Below are 22,689 nucleotides of genomic sequence, written 5' to 3'. Positions count from 1 at the left end.
ATCCTGGGACTCCCTGGAGTGAGCAGAAATGTCTTGAGGTCTACTTGAAATTTTATCCAGAACATTCAAAAGAGATATTGGAATAAAAAAATAAAATAAAGTGGTTGATTACATTCCCTGGGTCCCGCTTGTTTTATGCAGCCATTCCCTTAACAGTTACTGAATAGACACTATAAAAGCTGAGAGCTGTCATAAATATGATCTCATTTAATCATCAGAATTGAGGAGAGTATATATTTTTCTCTTAGTGTTTGAGGTGGCATGATTATTCTTACTTTAAGGGGAGAAAACCAGGGCTTAGAGATGCAGAGGAACTTGACCAGATTGTACATCAAGGGAGGGTTGGATAGTGGCACTGGTGGCAGGGAAGTATAGGAGGTGGTTTCAGTAATCCTGTTAAAACAGATTCATATTCAGAATCCTGGAATCCTATGGATAGAGTGCAGAGATCCTCAAAGTTAGATTCATATGTGTAGCAATATATGACATTTTCATGTCTGTGTGGTCAGCTAAGAGGGAGAGAGCAAGAGTTTTAATGCACTGCACAGCAATAGATTCCAGGAAATAATTTAGAACCAATATTTTCGAGGTATGGGCATGTGGAACTGAGCCCTGATCCAAACGAGTCTCTTTGTAGCGGGTTGAGTTAGTCAGATGGACTGTGTCCTTTCTTCTTGCAGGCTGACTTAAAGGCTTCTTCATGGCACTTTACATAAACCTGTGTTACAGCCCATGTCACATGGTTTTATAATACTTGTTTTTCATGTTGTTTTTTCTTGCCAGATAAGTAAGCTCCTTCAATCTGAGGCCTTTTGCCTTATTCATTTTTATATCTGGTAGCATCTAAAATATAGTATTTAATAAGTGTGGAATAAATAATTTATTGAGCTAAGATCCCTGCCTTCAAGGAATTTATGACGTATGTTGGGGAAACATGAAAAAAGAAAGTTGTAACATAGTATGAATGGTAGAATTTCTGTTTAAAAAAAATACACACATGTCAATTCGTGGGCCAGAAATAATATCTGAAGAACTCTGAACCAAATGGTTAACATTGGTTACCTCCGTGCAGTCAAATTATGGGGGACTTTTCTTTCTGTGTAATATATTTCTAGAAGATTTTATAGTAAGCAGAAGTATTTTAGTCATTTAGTATTTTAATATTTAGTCAGGGAAAATAGTAAGATATAAATAAGAGAAATGGCATACTATATATAATACAGAGTTGTATATGATTAGTTTTAAAATGAGGACAGCATGCAGCAAGAAAAATAACAGTTCAGAAGAACTGCAGACTCTGGACTGGGTGGGTGGCCAGGGAACCCTGTGAAGAAGGAGTGTGAATCTTACTCATTATTCAGGGCTTTGAAATAGATTTCCAAAAGGTATCCAGGTCCTGATCTTCCTATTTGATCGCAGGATCTTGTTGCTTTTAGAAAAGCCAGTGCCATCTGTTTTTGGAAGCTGGCACCTACCCCTAGCTGCTCATTTGGACTTCCAAACCACTTTAAAAATTAATGGCTTTATAGAAGGTCTGCAACTTGCTCTTAAGAGTTTAATATCATATTTATAAACTCAGTCTGTGTTGAGTTCCAGCATATTGCAAATAATTTACAGTGTTGTCCTGCTCAGAGCATAACTAATGTGGATCCACAGCTGTGCAGATAACTTCTCCTATCAGCGGATGATAAACTATAAGTGGCCCCATTTGGATGCGGGGAAATAGTCCAGATTTTTAAGGCTGTATTGGTGCAATTGGGAGGAAAATTCTACAGCAATGGCTTCTCTTACCTGGAAATCATCTCTACAGTAATAAATATAGCCAGCGTCATTGCTACTGGTGATTATATTTAGGAAGAATGAACCGGTCATGAAGTTTATGGCCCTCGGTCTGCTGCCATGAATACTCTCCTGAGCAGTTGCTAAGCAGTTTAGAAAGTAGGTCAGCCAGCCCACGGGCCCTGAGGTCAAAAGGCAAGATCTGGAATGGCTGAATAATTGGACTAAGGTTTTGGATCTGGGTCAGTCGCTCCATAAGGATGAAATGCATAATGGGTATGTTTATACTTCACACTTGTGCCTCAATATCTCTTTAGCAATTTCTCAGTGTATTTTAGGATCCTGGAAACTGGCTCTGCTCTTCCCCAACAAACCAGGTGGAGGTTCTTGCCTTCAAGGTCGTGGTTCCTGTGTAAGATTCAGTCTCCCTGAATCGTCAGAGTCCTGGTTACATTGACTTTATTGACAGCCTTTGAGGTGAAGTACCAAGGGTGTTTGATGCTAAATTTAAACTGGCAACCCAGCTGAAAATTTTACACACTGTTCCATTCAGCTAGGTTGAGTCTGTGTCTTCACTATGATTTTTATTCATTTTTGTCAGACATTAATTAACGAGCACCTAAAATGTGCTAAGGATGGTACTTGGTGTTGGGGTTAAAATGTTGAAAAAAACACTGTCTTTTGTTTATCCTGTTCTCTCAGCCTAGAATTTCCTTCCCATTCATGAAGCCGGTACTGTGGTATCATAGCTAGGGCAAATATAAGTACTTGCTTTTATTTTACAATTATGTCCTGTAGGGTTTTAGTTTCTGATTAAGTGCCCCAGGAACCATCATAGAAGATTCTGGGCTGGCTTGTCCCAGCCCTCAACCAAGGTAACTATCATTGTTCCTATTTTATATTTGGAGTCTCTGATAGATTAGATTATCTTTGGGGGCAAATATTCATTCCCTTCCCACCTCTGCCTTCAGGGGAGAAGAAAACTTCCCACATTGATGTTGGGCTTGGTTATACAATTTTGTTTGGCCAATGGAATGTGAGTAGAAGTGACAGGTGCCTTTTTAAAGCCTTGGCCTTAAAGAGATATTCCTCTTTCTACAAGCCCCGCTGAGAGATTTCAGTCATGGGAAGAATATGCCCCAAGTAGCTGCTGTTCCTCCAGCCTGTGCCGCAGCATGAGACATGTGAGGCATAGCCAGACACATATTAATAATCCACACATTACTGTATGACACTGATATGTTTTTGGTTGATTATAATGCAACAGCAACTGATTGATACAAACCTCTAGCTAAGATCTCATTCAGAGTAAGGGTTTGTTCATTCATTCATTCAAAAAATATTCAAAAAATACTGAGTGCTGTGTATAGACACCAGGCAGAACACCACTGGAATAAGTGATTTTAAAAATCTATTGGCTTTGTTTGTCTTCCTGACTTCTACTCTTTATATTTGATGTAAGGGGATTTATGGTCATTTATAATATACAGACTATAAGAAATAAAATCAAGACACACATTCTCAAAGAAAAAATAGTACTAAAACATCAATTTGAGAAGTGACAAAGAACTGACAACAAATTAACGTCAATTATGTGTAAAAAATAAGCAAACCGTATGCAAATGCAAATAACTCAAACCTGTCTTTTCACTCAGAGGTGCTGCATGATGAGACAACTGGCTACCAGGATTTACAGTTCCAGTTCTTACTCTGGAATTGTATGCTAAAGAAACCCTACAGGAGTCCCTGACAGTCTTAGAGGCAAAGAGGGACTGATATGACAGAGCTAGCTTTCCTCTGTCCGGTGTGACTAGAGCCTATCTTTCAGGCCTGGGGAAGGTGCCAGAGCTGATCTGAATGTATTTAGAATGAATCTTCTTAATGACCTGTCAAGTTCAGGGGAATTGCCAGACCTAGGCTTTAATAACTTCCTGGTTTTTAGTACCTGAGCACATAAAGATGATGTAGAGGCCACGAAGGATGGAGAGTGGCCAGGGTGCGGTGAAAAGGTGAGAGCAGGGGAGTTGGTGCTGCCATCAGAATGGTGGCACATGTCAACACATCCATCTGGGTCTCCTGATTGTACACCTGTTTTTGCAGCTGGAGACAAGGGGATGGAGCAGGGAGAGGTGAAGCAGGCAGCGACAAAATTAGGAAATTGGCAGAGCTTGAATGTGGAGGCCCTCCAGCCTGCATTTTTGCAAAGCCTCCCTGAATCCTGCCTTCTCTTGCTCATACTCACTCCAGCCCCATCCTCTTTTCAATCTATCCCACTTTCTTCTCTCAAAGGCATTGCTCTATGAGTGGTCTTATAAAGCACAGTATTTAGGACTAGATGGTGTTTTAGAGTTATAAGGAGCAGCAGTCCAGACTCTTTATTTATAGATAGAGAATCTGAGGCTCAAAGATGGACTGACTTCAAATCCATTGCCTAGCTGGTCAGTAGCAGACCTTGGACCAGGTCTCTTGACCTCAGATGATGCTCTTTCCGGTACTCAAGTGGGAATTAATTCCTGCTAAAGACTTGAGACGTTATCATCACCCTGAGACTCTTATAGAAAAACATATAATAGAGATGCAAAAAGATGAAAGTCTAATCAAGAAATTTCAGGTTTCAAATATAGGCAAGCAAGATGACATTTCTGATGAAGATCCCTCCAATATTTCTCAAATTAAGCTTTGTCTGCTTTCTCCTATTCTGCCTGTGGAAGGGGGATCTATGTTTTTATGAGAGAGCTCCAAATCTGTCTGGTGTGACAGTTGGGCCATCTCTTCAGGAGTTCAGTATACATTGTCACTTTGAGAGTTTTAAGTCATTATAAAAGTCCCATGTTGGCAAATTTGACCATAAAAAACATGGTTGGATACTATTTTGAAATATTAAGGGAGATTTCCCCCTTCATGTCCATTCCTTATACTCCTAGCCCCCCTCCCACATTCATTCAGATAAGGCATTTCATGCTTACTGCCTTAGTGAAGGGCTGACACAACAGAATGCAGTTAAAACAAAGAATCTAGGTCTCAAGGGGACTAAATAATGAGTGAGGGCAAAACTTCTAGCCATAGTCTGAACAAGACCTCTGGAATTGGAGAGAGGAAGAGAGCTGGAGAGGATAGAGGAAAATTTGGAAAAGGGTATTTTCTTTGGGCTCTTCACCTAGTCCACGCTTTGGGGACAAAAATATCCTGTAGGTAAGTTTGGAGCTCTGTCCAGAGAGAAGAATTGTGGTATTATATTGGTTAACAATTGTTGCATAACAAAGTACCCCACACAATGAGCATTTAATTAACTCCTGCATCTGTGGATTGGCTGGGAACCAGTTGAAAGTGATTTGTCTTAGCTTGCTGGTTCTGCTGATCTCAGCTGGGCTTGTTTACTCACATGTCTGGGTGTTGGCTGGAGATCACATGACCTAGCCTGGATTCACATGAGAAGCTTGGCTCTGTTCCACATGTTTCTTATCCTCCTCAGGCCAGTGTCTAGCCTGGGTATATTCTTCTAAGGGCTGTAATAGAGATGCAAGAGAGTGAAAGAAACATGCAAAGCCTCTTAAAGCCTACGCTTGGAACTGGCACACTGTCCCTTTTATCTCATTCAATTATTCAAGGAATGTCATGTGATCAAATCATAATCAAAGGACAGAGACACACAATCTATAGGAAGAACTGCAAAGTCACACTATAAAAGGTGTGACTATAGCGGGACTTGAAGAATTGGGCCAATCATACTACACTTTTCTGAGTAGAACCCAAAGAGAGGGCAAGACCTCAGCATGTCATGAGAGCAAGTAGTTGTATAATTTGTCTAGAAGATAGCTGGGCTTTAACTAGTCTTACAATTTACCCATAGGAATATTTCCTGTGTGACAGTCATAGCATAGATGTAACACAAAGAGGGGCCTAAAGGCGCCGTCAAATGTTTATAATCTAGCAGCAGCTCACCGGATTAAGAGCTGAGGACCACGTGGAATGAGGGATGGTCACAGTGAGTGCTGTATGACTGTATGACAACCCAAGACTGGTTGCCTTCTTGCTCCAAAGCCTTAGCACTATGAAAACCTTATGGAACCTAGACAAAATTGCTAGAGAAGAAGCTGTGTATGTGTTGAGGAGGGGCGTGTGGGGCGTATCCAAAACTGGCTGAGATTGTTTTTTTTTTTTTAACTTTGACGTATACGAAAACATCTTGCAATTTGCCAGTTTTTAAAGCTCACTGAATAATTCACTTGAGTACTCTAGCAACAAAGTATTCCAAATAATACAGACTAGCACTATTCAATGAAATTGTAATGTGTGTCACATGCATAATTTTAAGTTTTCTAGCAGCCACATTAAAAAATATAAAAAGAGAAAGGTGAAATTAATTTTAATAATGTATTTGTATTTAACCCAATATATCCAAAATATTTTCATTAAGTTTTTACCACTAATTAGAATGGGAGGTTGAAATAGAAATTAAGTTCAAAATCTTATTTCTGGCATACCTGAGCTTCTGGTTTGAAATTGATACCGGCTTTTTCTACTCTTTAATTATTTTCTGACTAAGTCATGGCTCTCTTAGCCCTCTCTATTTCCAACATCAGCACTGGAAGTTGGCTTTCTCGTCACCAAGCATTGTGTTCCATGAGAGTCACCGAATACAGGGAAGAAGTGGTGGCCTTGAGATTCAGAGGTGAGATGATCGATAAACCTCACCACTTGGTCCACTAAATAACTTGGTTCAGAACACCAGCTTTGTTACCCATGATTTAAATTGCTGCTGAATGGCCTTAAGAGTTATTCCACATGCTGGACCTTCTGTATTGCCCTAAAATATTAAATCTGGAAATGTCCAGAGTCTACTGTACAATTTTTCTCATTTGAGCCATCCCCCACACTCCTACACTTCCACCATCTCCTTCACAGTGAAGAGAGTCAAGGGTAAGTTCAGGAGATTTCAGTGAATATTTAAACATAGCACCATTTTCCCTCCTTAAGGATGCTCTTGGTGCTAACACCAACACAGTTCCAAGTGTTGCTAATATATCTTAATAAGAGAATAAGAAAATGGAATAAAAATTTCTTTGGATATACTTCCTTTTCTACTTTGTAAGCAAACTATGTTGGAGTTTCACTCCCGGGATTACTGAGGTTGGCTTCTCTCCAACTCGAAGAGAAAATGTTTGGTTTAATTATAGATGGCATCACAAATATTGAAGAGTAGGTCTGTTAATTTAATAGTTTCCTTGGCCATGGCAAAACTTAGGGTAGGTAATGTACAGATAAAGGAAGACGATGTGAACAGTCAAACAGATCCTGTGCTCTTTGTTCATTAGCTCATTGAAACCTTGAAAAGACCCTTTTACGGTAAGGGGGCATTATTCTCATGTGGCAGGAATGTTTACTAACCGTTCTCACGACTAAGGTGAGTTTTCCTTCCTAATGTAGTTGGCTGTGTTAGAACTTTGTAGGGCACCACCTCCCTGGGTAGGATGTGTGGACACCAACAGAATAAATCCTTGTGTAAATGGTTATCCATCATTCCTGTTGGATGGTCACCTCCTACAGCTGACACAAAGTTTCCTCCTCCTAGAGACTGGCTTTGATGATAGGACTCATGTGCACACAGTAAGAACTTCCCTGTTGAGTAAAAGTGGGGCAGTTGCCTGATAAAGACATCAGTCCAACATGGCTCCTGGGCTCTCGGATCACACCCTTTGCATATGTATTGGGATGGGAAGTGGGAAGGGAGAAGAGGCTTTCTGGAAAACTCTCCAGTAACAGATCAAGCTACAGCAAACCATCCCAGATGAGTGTGTTCCATCTCTCACCTCCCTCCAGGTCCTCACTATCCCCCAACAGGAAACACGTACACACTCTCTCTCTTCCAACTTCATGCACAATTGTGAACTTTCTAAATCATTAGCACCTGGGGGAGAAACCGCCTCAATCTTAAAAAAAAAAAAAACAACCCAAAAACAGCCTAGGGCTGTTCCCATCTCTCCTAGAGGAAAAATATTTATTTCCTTCTGGAGGGGGTAGCGGGAAATTAGCGAGGGAGTGGACTGTCCTTTTGTCTGGGCTGTGCCACTATTAATGATACAAAAATAAAGGAAGAAAAATCCCCAATGTTGGGTTTTCATGGTGAAACAGGTTGGGTGATCATATTCTGTTGTGCTCTTTTCACAGAGGTAAAATTGAAGTTCACGCAGGTTCATTGTGTACCCAATCTCACAGGGAGTAAGTGGCCAAGTGTGGATTAAAATTTGGAGTTCTTCTAATTCTCACAGTCATGATATTTCCACTGTACCAGAGCATATAGCTTTCAGGTCTGGCCCTAACTAGTGAACACACACTGTGGGCAAAAGAGAAATGAAGCTATTTTAATTTAACACTGAGACTTGCGGTATGTAAGACATGGAATGTGTTGTGCGGGAAGAAATAAATCTGGACTGCTTCTTTATTCCTTACTGCAGCCCCCTCCTCCCATGTGAGTGCTCAGCCGAGAGCTCAGGCAGTGTTGGATTTGGGAGGGTTAAGGGGTATTAACTAAAATGACCCAACCTGAGATGGATTCCAGTTCCACTAGAGCTCAGCCTAAAAGCACTTTTCTTCCTTTGAGGGAGGCAAAGATCAAGTGAAAGACAGTTGCTAGACCCTTCACTTGTTTCCTGGAAGCTAATGGACCGTGAGGGGAAGGATGTTCACGCAACTCTAAAGGCAGCCACAGAAGATGCCCTTCAACTGCTGCCCGGGGCTTACAAATGTCCTTTCTTTTAAAACACGCTTTGTCCGTGTGACCAAGTCAGGAATTTCAGAAGCCAGTTCCATCTTTTCTTTCCACTTTATCCAGATCTAGGCACAGGATGGATTGATTAATTGGCTCATTCGATTAGTGATAATTAATTAGCTCATGAAGAAGTTTTCAGAAGTCCATCTGAGACCTCCATCTCCCAGCTGGGTTCCTATGAGAGTTGAGCTCAGGGGTGATTGATTGACATACCTGTTCATTTATTCACCTGTTTCTTCAATTGGCAAGTTTGTGTGCTTGGCAATGTACTAGGTTAATATTTCCAAATATGTGGTTTTCGTAACTGACTCTCTCTTTTTAACATAGCACAAGGCTGAACATTATTTATTAACGGGCGCTAGCTGTGTTAGAAAAATGTATAACTATCATACCAAACTCAAATTTTGTGATTATCATTCTTAGGATGTAGCTGAAATAGATAGCTGAAATAAGGTAAATTTAAAGAAAATTAAATTATTTTTTAAGTAAACAATAAAATTGTTTAAGTAATTAAGTAAATTACATAACTTGAAATTAAGTAAACAATAGTAGAGGTGAGACTGGGTGTCTGCCCATCAAACTGTGAACTTTTACCATCCATATCTGTCTCCACAGCACCCAGTACAGGTCCTGCACATAGAAGGTGCTCAATAAATGTTTCTTGAATAGACTGAGTTTGTATGCCTGGCCAACATACCACTGAGCTGGAGGGTGTCTCTGGTAGATAAGACTTCTCTCTCTGGCTTGCCACTGCTTTCAAATTTGGAGAGTTTTCTGTAAGAAGCATCAGAAATTGATAACAATAATACTGTTGATGTTGATAGTGATAATAATAAGAGCTATTTATTGAATGCTTCCTATTTTCTAGGCATTGTTTTAGGTAAGAACACATGTCACTTCTAATTTCTAGTCTTCGCTATGTTTGTGTTATGTTTTAATATTCCCTTTTTACTCTGAGAAAATATAGGCTTAGCAGGGTTAAGATCACTCAGCTGCATGTGCAAAAAGGAATCCTGCATATTTGACACTGAAGGCATTTGATGCTTTTTTCCCTCTGTGCAACAGTGTCCATTGAGATTTTTTCCCAAATGTGGCTAACAGAACTATCCAAATGCTAATTTGTGCGTCTTTATCTGATTACAGATCAGGACTGACTGCATCAGAATGGCGGTTCAAAATGGCTGAATAACCTCCCTACCACAGTTGGGAAGACAAGAAATTGTGCCCACGCAGCCATCAAGCCTTCCAATTATATTTTTTCACTTCATTCCACAAAAAAAAGAAAAAGAAAGAAAAAGAAAGAAAAAAAGCCAGCCAGCCTTGAGCTGTCTTGAAAACTCTGAAGTGTAGATTTTGCGTTAAAGCTACATCTTGTAGCTGTAGGATGGGGCAGTGGGAAGAGAAAGGAGTGAGGAAGGGTACCAGAAGTTTGGCAAAATGGGATCAGGTGACCATCTGTTTGACTGCAAGACACGAGAAAAAAGGTAATTTAGAGCTCTGCTCTCCAACTGTAATGATTGTGCTTGCCTTTCTTTGTCATCCCAAGAGAGGGATAATAAAGGTTGCAATCCTTCAGTAGGGCTCTGCAGGACATCCCCCTTCAAATCATCTCAAGCCTTTTATTCCAGCCACTGTTTGGCACCCAGTTCTGTGCAGACTTAGACCAGCTTCATGCAGAGGCAACCTGAGTGCTCCCCTCTCTCACTTCTCACCATGGACCTCTCTGACATCATGATGGCAGCCACCTATGGGAATAGATGCAGTCTTCAAAAGCAAAGGCGTCAATGCCCTGTGGTGCTCTTGTGAGCAATGGGAGACAGAAACTGATAAATAAAATGCTTCCCCTTTATTTTCCTGGTGGGTGGTTCTGAGATGCACTTTGGTAGCTGTCCAGAAGGTTCTGGGGAATCCAGTAACCAGCAGCCCATAGTGGGCCAACTCATAACACATCCTAGTGTTGATTTTCCTTTGTATTCTATTTCATTGTCCTTGTCCCTTACTACTTCCTGCTCCCAGGGATAATGTTTCCAAATAAACTATGCACACATAATAAATCCTTGCTTCTGGCTTTTTTTAGGGGGCAACTCAGAAAAAGAAAGATTCTAAGAGTGGTAATAATGAATAACTCAAATTTGCACAGCATTTTACAATGTACTAAGTTTTTTCACACAATACCCCTTTTATCTGTCCGGCAAGCAATTATGCAAACATGTACATACATGCACAATATGTAGTACATGGATTATTATTATTCTCATGTCCTAGATGAGACTGCTGAGATTCCAAGAGATGAAACAGTTTGCTCAAGGGCATTCAGAAGGTAACAGTAGAGCTAGAACAAGAATATTGTCTTTTGAGCTCTCAGTCCAGTGTTCTTTCTACTTTGACCACCTTCAGAGTCCTGCGACCATTTGCCTAGAATTTTTCAAACTGGGGCCGTGTTCTAGAACTTTGCCTTCACTAGAGTTCAATTGCCAGTATATTAATGAACATGATGTGTATCAATGAAATCAGTCATTCAAATGGCTCAGTGTGCCCACTTAAATGCAACTATGTATTTCCTGAAGATTTTCGAAAAGTGTTCAGTTCTTTCACTTCTGTGGGGTCTGATTTGAGGCCAGCTTGCTTCATAAGCAGCCCCTGTCCTCAGAAAAAATATCAGGAAGAAGATATGATAGTAAAAATAGCTACCATATATTGAGAATCAGCCAATACTCTAAGTGCTTTTTATGGTTGTCTTGATTAAATGTTAAAGATTCTGTGAGGAATTCAAAATATGATATACATCCGAAAAAAAAAAGATTCTGTGAGGCAGTTACCCTTAATATCTCCTTTTTGAGATACTGAAGCACAGGGAAGTTAAGTAATTTATCCAGGGTCACACAGCTAATAATTGGTGTAGTCAGCATTTGAACTCAGGCTGTCTGACTCCAGAGCTCACTCTCTTAAACATTATGCTATACTGCCTGGGTGAAAAAGTGTATTTAATGTTGCTCATTTTGTCATTTTCTATTAAATGATAACTCTATTGCCCGGTTCCCCTGAGTCTGAGAGAGGGTGATGAGAGACTAACCTGCCAGAATCCACTTCATCGACTCTGTTTTACAAAATATAGCAAGTCATGACTATGTTGAAGTTATCACTCTGCCTGTAACACTAACAATTAGCAAAGACCCAAAGAGAAGGGTTATTTGAGAACTTGTTCAAATGTCAAGAGTCTCTTATAAGCCATGGTATATGATTTTATGAGAAAATGTAGGCATTGTATTAAAAAATTAATCTATTTTGAATCCTCATTAACATGTATTAGAAGTTATTTCTAAAAGGCTAATCATTCTTAAATTTAAAAATTAAACATCAAACTTCTAGTGAATTAAAGTTTAAAAATTAAGTGTAATTTTGGATTACATTTGTAATCCAATTTTAGATTGAATTTTGGATTATCTATTAGGTTACACTGGATAATAGATTGGGTTCCAATGGATAAGCATTGTGAGATAGTGAAGAGTAGAACTTTTACATATGGACAATTATAGAATAGCTCTAGGTACAGTCTAAGTATTGAAGATCAGTGATTCTCAAACAGAGGTGGAGAAGAGGTGGATTGGAATTACATGGTGGAAAGTTGCTCTTCAAGGTGATTATACCAACTTGTACTTTTTTCAGCTATGTGAGGGTGTTTCCGTTTTCCCACATCTTCCGTAATGCTGGTGTTATCCAGACTTTGTAATTTTGCAAAATTGACAAATATGAAATGGATCTCGTATCTGTTGTGTGTGGACTTTCTTAAATTAAGGAGTTTGCTTATAAAGTACTCTTTGCTCTTGATAGCCTTATTGATCAGTCTCCTTCTCTCCCTGTATCCTGTCTGCTATTTAGGCTAAGCCATAAGAGTTAGTGACACATGAGAGAAGAGGGGAGGAATTGCCTGGAACAGCAACGTCCACAGGTAAGGATGAAGGAAGGTATGATGTACAGGTAATTTCTACATAAAAGGAAGGGAACTAGAGGCCGTTCTTGTGGAGATTAGAGAGAAGAGATCAGAGGGGACAGAAACTCCTCCACTCTATGACTTCCCCGATCATTAATGGCATGGGGTCACCTGAGATGAAGCTACTTAATATCAAAAAAACGAAGCAAACTTATGTTTTTTTCTGCACATCTGATTTGCTTTGTATAAAAATGTTGACCCGTATCCCCAATTCCAACATACCTCAGTCCAATCTACTAAACTTTAGTGTCAGATACTATCCCAACCAAGCTCATCTGTATTGTTTCCTTTAATCATCCAGACCATCCTATGGGAAGTGGGGCACTGTGATTTTTCCCTTTTACATGTGAGGAAACCGAGATAGTGAGATAAAGGAACCTGCCTAAAGCCCTGTTAGTAAATGGTGGCATTGTCATTCTAATTCAGAGGTGACTGACTCCAGATGGGCACTCCTGACAACTGAATGATCCACACTCCAATTGGAGCACCTATTTGTAGTGGTCTCATGGGAGAGTAGTGGGCATTAGAAAGACAGGAGGCATTTGAATGCAGTCCCTGGACTTTGTGGTCAGAATAGCTTATGGGACATTGAGCAAGAGGTGGCACCATTTGCATCATAGGAAATCTCCTATGATGATTTCCTGGCACGACAATAGGCAGTCTTGACAGAGGGAGGCAGTGGGCTCAGGAGCCTTCAGGGATGTGGTAGATGCAATCAGCAGGTGAACGAGTTAAAGGATGATACAGCACATCAAGAACTTGGCTCTAGAGCCAGTTAGACAAAGTCTTAAGTCCTGACCTCTGTTATTTCTTACTCTTATGACCTTAAGCAAGCCACTCATCCTCTCTGAGCCTTTTTATGATCAGTAAAAATTATGTAATGCTATATAGATTTGTGGATTAAATAAGATACTGCAAATAAAGCCTTGGTGCACTATCAGGTATACAGTAAGTGCTACATAATGGGAAATGTTAGATGAATGGAGAGATAGCAGCAGGCAGGTCTGGCAGTAAGCAACAAAAAGGAGAAGAACCTAAGAAAACTGCTGCTGAATTTTGCAATATGAACTAAGAGAAAGGAAAGTTTAAGACAAGAAGCCAATGGACATAGAATGTGGAATTTTAAAAAAGACCTATCTGCCTAAATATTGGCAGAATTCCATCTCTAAACACATATCCACACTCACACACCTGAGTGCTTAGGGCTATTGTGGTGCCCCTGCAGCTTACTTTGGAAAGAAGGGACCTGAGGCAGTTTCTTCAACTTCATTGCTGAGAGATAAATATCCCCAGGGAGACCTATTTCCGTGGGCCTCTCATGCTGGACTCGGAAAAACTTGCAAGTGAGATCAGTACCTCTTTGTCTGTTTTGAAGCTTTGCTCTTTGTAATGACGTGTTTTCAAGGCTTCCAGGGGAAATTTTTAAAAGGTAATGAGCAGAAGGACACCAGGACTCCAATTGGGTAAAGTCTTACAACTTTCTTGTGGGTGGAGAAGGGGAGGATTTCTGAACAGGGCGGGGGGAGAAATATGACTCTTTGTAACAACGAGCTATTCTTTGTTTAAGTCGATGGCACTCTTGGCTTGCTATCCCAGGGTCATACCAATTGACTCATTTCCTCAGTGTTGGGTTGGATCAGCACTGAGTCTCCCACGCTAACACTCCCAAGGTGGGCACTGGAGTGATGGAGTGGGATACCCTGTCTGGGGAACCACCCTCCCTCTCTTGGCCTCATTATTCCTGGGATCTGACCACGGGGCTAGGCTAACCAACAGAGGTAGCTGTCCATGGTATATATTGTATCGTCCTGGGGTTCTGCATGGGTATTTCCATAAAATGTCAATTTCTCCACTCAGGCCTTAAAAATTAAACTCTTGAACATTAAAAGGAGCAGCAGGAGAGAGAACTCTGACAGAAGAGCATGAGGTAGAAAGAATACTGTCAGGAGGAGATGACTGTTTTTATTCCATCTGCCTGAGCAGAGAGCTCTTATGATACATGAACTCTGAGAGAACAGGTAAGACCTGGTGCTCAGATGAGAGCTGAGGTGTGAGGCAGCCACACAAAAGGTCGAATGTTTATTGTCCCTGCTTCTCGGAGAACCTGATATTGACCACACAGCTCTCTCGTTGTTTTCCTCCTTCCATCAAACTGCTTTTATCCAAGAGCCATTAGCTCTAAGCTCTTCCTTCCTGGCAGGGCCAGGACTAGAGTGGGCTGGGAGGTTGCAGGTGTCCTTGGAAATGGCAGCTTCTGTCAGTGTATGCCTCTGGAGAGTGAGGACCAGAGAGAAGGGAGCAAAGTCCTAAATACTGTCATGAGTGAGAGGAAAGGGATATGGCATCCTTTTTCAGGATTATAGGAGTAAGAGTTTTACATCTTCCTTCAACTGTCTATTTTTTCCTCTCTCTTCTTATTAATCTGTCGGGCAGAAATGACCAATCCAGGACTTCTGTCTTAACTGAATTTCCCCCAAGAATTGGCGTTATCCTGAATGCTCTTGTGTTGTCTTTTTCGTCCTTAAGTTGATAGTCTTGGGCATTTTCTACATTCAAAACTTCCCCCCAAACTTCTGTTTTTCCCCCCACAAAAATTATTTCTGAAACAAAGTGAATTTCTCTCTTTCCTCCCAGGCTGATAACTGATACCCGCTTTATAGATAGCACCTGGTCACCCAGTTTATACCCAAGTCCTCTCTTACTGAACATTAAGCCCATCATTCTCCCTGGGTCCAGAGTAATTTGCTTTTTAAAGGAACAGAAGCAACGTGCTGTAGCTTTGTGTGGTCTCTGCCTATAAAAGGTTGTGACGGCTGATGTTGGCCTCTGACAGTTCTGTTTAAATTGTCACTTATAAAACTGAAATAAATTGCTTTAACAAATGGCTCTGTGAAGCGCTCTTGCTGTCAAACTAAATTTCATTCTCTTGAGGGAATCTACAGACGAAGATTTAAGTACAGATGAAAGTAGTTTGGTCATTTTAGACTAATTCCCAAAGGCAATTCTGGGCCCTCAGATATTTTCTAGCAGTTGTTAAACATCAAATTTAAAGAGGGAGGAAATTGGTCTCAATGTGAGGCAGACCCTGAGGTTTTCAGGCAGGTCTTTCCTTGGGCAAGTTCTACAAGACTGTGAAGAATTATTGAACTAGGAGAAACCACTTTGCTGGAGATATAGAATTTTGACTTTTTCTCTTGGTAAAAGCATGATAGTTTTTCATTCTGGCTATTTAATGAATGTAGGAAACTGTACAAATCTAGCCCTGTCTGATGATTACTGTGTTCTGAGGTGAAACGCTACATGGAGGCTCATGAAGTGATCCCAGGCCTTGGGATTACTCACCTCGCCTTCAGAACTGCCTTGCTCTAATCTCAATAGTCAGTCCTTCACCCAGAAATTCTCCTTTAAGACCCAGGGTCATCCATGTTGCACATTGAAGCTTGTTTTTCAAACATCTCTTCCTGGGATGGTGTATCAGTTAGCTTTGCTGTGTAACAAATCACCCAAAAAACATAGTGCCTTCAAACAACAACTGTTTATTTACCTTATAATTCTGTTGGTTGGAAATGTGGACTGGGCCCAGCCAGGTGGCATTTCTGTCTTTGCTGGGCTCACTCATTTGTCGTAACTGCCAGATTGTCCTTTGGCTGGTTAATTAGGATGGCTTCAGTGGGGATAGCTTATCTCTGCTCATATGGACTGTCATCCTACAGGAGACTAGCCCAGCCTTGTTTACATGGCCACTGGACAAGATTCTGAGACAGTGTGAAAGCTGCAAGGCTTCTTAAGGTTTAGGCTCTGGAACCTGCACACAGCTGCTTCTTCCTCATTCTATTGATCAAAGCACATTACAAGGCCAGGCCTGATTGGAGAGGTGAAAAAAAATTCCATCTTTTTTTTTTTTTTTCCTGAGGAAGATTCACCCTGAGCTAACATCCATTGCCAATCTTCCTCTATTGTGTATGTGGGTCACCGCCACAGCACGGCTGCTGATAAGTGGTGTAGGTCTGTGCCTGGGAACTGAACCCAGGCTGCCAAAGGGGAGCATGCCAAACTTAACCACTAGGCCATGGGGCCAGCCCCTTAAATTCTACCTTTTGATAGGAGGATCTATAAAGTCGTATTGCAGGGAGTGTGGATACAAGGAGAAGAATAATTAAGACTGTGTTTTTCAAGCAATATTCCACAGCTTGGTGAAGAGTTGGGATAGTTTTTTTTGTGTGTGAGGAAGATTGGCCCTGAGCTAACATCTGTTGCAAATCTTCCTCTTTTTGCTTGAGGAGGATTGTTGCTGAGCTAACATCCATGCCAATCTTCCTCTATTTTATGTGGCATGCTGCCACAGTGTGGCTTGACCAGTGGTGCTAGGTCCGCACCCAAGATCTGAACCTGCAAACCCCAGGACGCTGAAACAGAGTGTGTGAACTTAACCACTACACCACTGGGCCAGCCCCTTGGGCTAGCTTTTTAAGCCAATGGAAGTACAGTTTCTGGAAGTCTGAGGAAAACACTAGTTGGCATTTTTTAAGAATTTCAAAATACAGGTTTACAGTTTAGCAGTCTCTGTGGACTGAATGAAGTGCTCTCTTTGTCTCCAATTACCAATGCAATGCTTAATTCAGGTGCTTTATGGAGCTGTGTTCCAATAGACACTTTCCTTAGTTCATAGACCATACCAACGTCATCTCTGGCTAGGTCTTCTGTCATTGCAAAAGTAATACAATGAAATATTGCAAAAGACAACACACCCAAATCTTCATTATCTATGTTTTGATTGCATATGCTTTGATTTTTCTGTGGTGACTGAATCACTTACTCTGTTGGTATTTCCCATTTGCACTTATTGTGCATGCAGATTTTATCCAAGGAATGAAGCTGTCTCTATTATTGGGGAAGTTTGAGTGAGTGAATCCTGGCCTACACTGCTGTTTTTGAATTAGCCTCATTGAATATCTGCATAGTCCTTGTGTGAGAAGAGATGTAGGAAAATGCCATGGTCAAGCTAATTGTCCTGAGTCAGGATTTCATATGAAAAATACATTAAAAATCCCTTCCCTGAACATCACATACATCTGAATTCAATGCAAATGTCAAGGCAAATCTAAGAGATTTAAAAAATATTACTCACTCTTCTCTAGACTATCTTCATCTGCTGTCTCTCCTTATATGAATATTGAGAGTTGACTGGATAATACATGCATGGTGGCTTATTTATGGCTTTTGATAGAGCCCTTTGCATGCTTGATTGTGCTTTATGAAACTCCAATATATTCAGATTGTAAATCTTCTCTTCTCGTTTTTGGAGGCAGCTTCCTGCAGGACTCCAAATGTAGTAAGTATTAAAATGATGATGCCATAAGAAAGTATACCTTGGGGCTTAAGAGTTAATCTCCTAATAATAAGAGCCTTAAATATGTGAATATATAAACAAGTAATTCTTGCTGTAACCTTTCCATGTAGGTTTGGTCATCCCTATTTCACATATGAGGAAACTAAGGCTCATAGTAGTTAAGTAACTTACTTCGAAAAGCACAGAATCACTATGCCATTAAAGCAGATTGGGAATCAAGGTCAGTCTGACTCCAGAGCTAGTTCTTTTCATAATAGAATGAGATTCTTAATGTGATAATGGCCTTTGACTGCTGAGTCACTGCTGCTATCATTTTGTAGGAACGTTCTTACTTTTTCCTGAAAGAAGCAGGGGAATTGATGCTTTCACCTCCCCATCTTTATGATTTCATGGCATAACTACAGGATAGAAGTCATCTTTTAAAAATTCACATGAGATTGCAATGGTAGACATTGCATAAGCCTAGGCAAAAGGCACCAACAGAGTAGGGGGTAAAAAGAGGGTAGGGAGATTCAGAAAGGTGCTTCTCTGTCAATCTTGAAAGAGAGCAATTTGAAAATTACATGTCTTAAATCTGAATTCCAAGAATGCACATTACTATAGGGTTGTCCAATATCAGTGTCTTTTTTAAAACTCAGGCTGCCATCCTCTTCTCTATTGATCCAGAACTGAGTCTTGACGGTCTTGTAAGTCCTTGGTGATATTCACAAATGAGGTATCATGTCAGATTCCAACTTCCTCTTTCTAACACGTGTCCTTATTATTTTTAATTATTATTGTAAGTTGAAGTCAGTTACATCATAGCTGCTGCTGTAAATCAGATTATCAGCTCTATGTGGGCAATCCAGCCTCTATCTGCCATGCTTACGCTTCTAGGAGTGCCTTCACTTGAGGGCAGCACACTTGGCTTCAGTTGTTTGGCTCTAGTTGAAAGCCATGGGTTTTGCTTTAAAGCTGTTTGGTTCCAGAATAACTTTTCTCAAGGGTACTCCAGAACAGCATTTCTCAAGTGTGTTCCCAAGTCTTGGAAACTCTTGGAAAGTAAAAATATATTCTAGCTTATGAAAGGCTTGAAAAATACTGCATTTATCTCTGCTTAACTGTTTAATACTGGGCAGAAATCAAGAGCTCTATTTTGGACCTGTTACATTTGAGTTGCTTATTTATTTATTTATTTATTTATTTATTTATTTATTTTGCTTGAGGAAGATTGTCCCTGAGCTAACATCTATGCTGGTTTTTGTACATGAGATGCTACCACCACAGCATGGCTTGATGAGCGGTGTATAGGTCTGTGCCTGGGATCTGAACCCATGAACCCCGGACCGCCAGAGCAGAGTTCATGAACTCAACCACATACCACCAGGCTTGCCTCTTGGTTTGTTTATTATATATCGGACTAGAGATGTCCAGGGAGCAAGTAGATCTATAAGCCTGGCACTCAGGGGTGAGCTTTAGAGATAGATGTTAGGGAATTAGCAGCATATAGACATCTTCTTTAAAAACTTTCTTGTGATAAGAACATCTAACATAAGATCAATCTTCTTAACAAATTTTAAGTGTATAATACATTATTGTTGACTATATGTACAATGTTGTACAGCAGATCTCTAGAGCTTATTCATCTCACTCTACTGAAACTATATGCCTGTTGATTCATAACTTCCCGTTTCCCCCTTCTCCTCAGCCCCTGGTGACCACTATTCCAGTATTTGAGGAAAACATTTCTAAATGTTTTCTAATGCAGTAGGACACTCCCCAGTGTAAGTAGGGAGGAGAAGAGGGCTTATCCTGGAACCTGAAACACCTATGGGAAACACATGGCTCCAAGGTGCAATAAAATCACATTAAATAGAGTGACATCAGAAACATGGCACAGTGAGCTGTTCCCTTTATCTCTCCCCATTTGAACTACAACTAAATGGACATTAACTGATCAATGGAGGATACTCACACAGCACAACAGGACACCTGAGAGACCCGCACAGCTATACATCTGAAGGTAGATGGACTACCCCTGGGGAGATGGTGGAGATAGATGAGCACTCTCTGGTCCCCAGGCAGCCCTATGCAAGCATGTGGCTGATCTCCCAACTGGAGCACCCATAGCACTGTTGCAGCCCTGAGCGTGGAAGCACACTTTGATGTGACTGCAGGAACAGGTGATAGCAGGCCTGAGCCCCTGCATGATCACTTTCCTGTGCAGTGGGAGAGCCCATAGTGCCACCACAGTCTCCAGGGAGCAGCCCAGGTTCGGACCCAGTGGAGAAGCCCCATCCACCAAACACAATAGCTGGTGCAACTTAGGAGGAGATGGTTGTGGGTCTGCGCGCCCAGGTGAACAAGTTCCTGGCTGCTGCAAAAGCCCATAATACTGCTGTGGCCACAAAGGGGAGAGCATATCTTGGTGGGACTGTGAGAACAGGTGGCAGTAGCCCTAAGCCACCACATAATTGCTTTCCCATTCAGTGGGAGAGCCACTGGGCCACTGCAGTCCCAAAGAGTGGCCAAGGCTTGGACAGGCACAGCTGACAGGGATCACAGTGGGCTCTGAATAAATAGCTCCTGCTCCCTACAAGTGGCAGAAGGTGGAATCTGTGACCAGATACCATCACTATGCAAAGACATAAATCTACCCCATCAAATAATATGAAGAGGTCTATTAATACTCCAGACCAGAAGGCAAAAGACAAACACCCGGAAATCAATCCTGAAGGCACAGAAATTTACAATCTAAATGACAGAGCATTCAAAATGGCTATCATGAAAAACCTCAATGAGTTACAAGGAAATTCAGAAATACAGTTCAATGAAATCAAGAACAAAATTAATGAACAGAGGGAATTTTACACCAAAAGAGATTGTAAATATAAAGAAAAACCAATCAGAAATGTTGGAGATGAAAAACACAATGGATAAGATAAAGAAAAATCTGAAGTCCATAAATAACAGAGTTGATACTATGAAGAACAGAATTAGCAATTTAGAAGATAGAAATACAGAAATGCTTCAGATGGAGGAGGAGAGAGAAATAAGACTAAAATGAAATGAAAAATTCTCTGAGAAATATCTGACTCAATTAGGAAATACAACATAAGGATTATAGGTATCTAACAGGGAGAAGGGAGGGAGGAAGGAGTAGAGAGCTTGTTAAAAGAAATAATAGCTGAAAACTTCCCAAACCTGAGGAAGGAGCCGGAACTACAAGTAAAGGAAGATAATAGAACTCCTGATTGCATCAATGTAAAAAGATCTTCTCCAAGGCATGTATTAGTAAAACAGGCAAATGTCAATGACAAAGAAAAAACGTTAAGGGCAGTCAGCCAGAAGAAAATAACCTAGAAAGGAACCCCTATCAGGCTTCCAGTGGATTTCTCAGCAGAAACCATACAAGTTAGGAGAGCGAGGCATGATCTATTCAAAATTCTGAGAGACAAAAACCTTCAACTAAGAATACTCTTCCAGTGAAAGTATCCTTCAGATATGATGGAGAAATAAAAATTTTCCCAGATAAACAAAAGCTGAGGGATTTCATCACCACAACACCCCCCATCCCCCAAAAAGTGATCAAGAAGTCCTTCATACCTAAAAAAAGGAGAAAGAGTTTATAAAGCATTGAACAAGGAGATAAATAGGCAGACAAAATCAGAAAATTGCAGCTCTCTATCAGAACAGGCTAGCAAATACTTACATAACATTAAAGATAAAGGGAAGTAAAATATCAAGACTAAATATAATCACGTCATTTTAACCACAAACTCCAAAACAAAATGGAATAAGTTGTGACAACAATAACTCAGATGGGGAGGAGGAAAGGGATGGAATCTGCTTAGACTAAGGAAATAGGGGGCCGTCAGAAAAGCTACTATTTCATCTATGAGAACTTTTATATGAACCTTATGGTAACCACTAAACAAAAAATCAGAACAGAGACACAAATAAAGAGAAAACTGAGAAAACCTTCATAGAGAGCTACCAAATTGAATTGGCAGTCAGAAATACACAGGACAAGAAATAAGGGAAATACAGAACAACCAGAAAACAAGCAATAAAATGGCAGAAATAAGCCCTTATATATCAATAATCACTCTAAATGTAAATGGATCGAATTATCCAATCAAAAGACACAGAGTTGTGGGATAGATTAAAAAACAAGACCCAATAATATACTGTCTCCAGGAAACACATCTCAGCTCTGAAGAAAAACACAGGCTTAGAGTGAAGGGATGGAAGATGATACTCAAAGCTAATGGCCAATAAAAGAAAGCAGATGTTGCCATACTTATATCAGACAAAGTAGACTGCAAGATAAAAAAGGCAATGAGAGACAAAGAGGGGCAGTATATAATGATAAAAGGGACACTCCGCCAAGAGGACATGACACTTATAAATACATATATCTAACGTGGGAGCACCAAAGCACATAGAAGAACTATTAATTGACCTAAAATGAGATATTAACAACAACACACTAATAATAGGGAAACTTAACACCCCACTTACAGCAATGGATGGATAATCCAGACAGAAAGTCAACAAAGAAATCGTGGAGCTAAATGAAAAACTAGACCAGATGGACTTAATATATATATATAGATATAGATATAGATATAGATATAGATATATAGATCACTCCATCCAAAATCAGCAGAATACACAGTCTACTCAAGTGCACCTGGAACATTTTCAAAGGGACCATATGTTAGGAAGCAAGGCAAACCTCAATAAACTTAAGAAGATTGAAATCATCTCGTGTTTTTTCTAACCATAATGCTGTTAAATTAGAAATCAACTATAAGA

At 40.4% G+C, this 22,689-nt stretch overlaps 1 long non-coding RNA gene across 1 annotated transcript in view; it reads left to right on the top strand.

The window, feature by feature from the left end:
- Window positions 1-9,699: 9,699 nt before the first annotated feature.
- LOC139040742 (uncharacterized) overlaps window positions 9,700-22,689 on the top strand; it is a 62,445-nt gene continuing 49,455 nt past the window's right edge. The window contains exons 1-2 of the long non-coding RNA XR_011495047.1: window positions 9,700-10,032; window positions 12,428-12,497. This is a non-coding gene — a long non-coding RNA (uncharacterized lncRNA). The remainder of the gene's footprint in view (window positions 10,033-12,427; window positions 12,498-22,689) is intronic.

The sequence above is a fragment of the Equus asinus genome, chromosome 17, assembly GCF_041296235.1.
Source record: "Equus asinus isolate D_3611 breed Donkey chromosome 17, EquAss-T2T_v2, whole genome shotgun sequence".
NCBI lineage: Eukaryota > Metazoa > Chordata > Mammalia > Perissodactyla > Equidae > Equus > Equus asinus.
The sequence above is the reverse complement of the archived record's forward strand: the minus strand, read 5'-3'. Positions and strand labels throughout refer to the sequence as shown.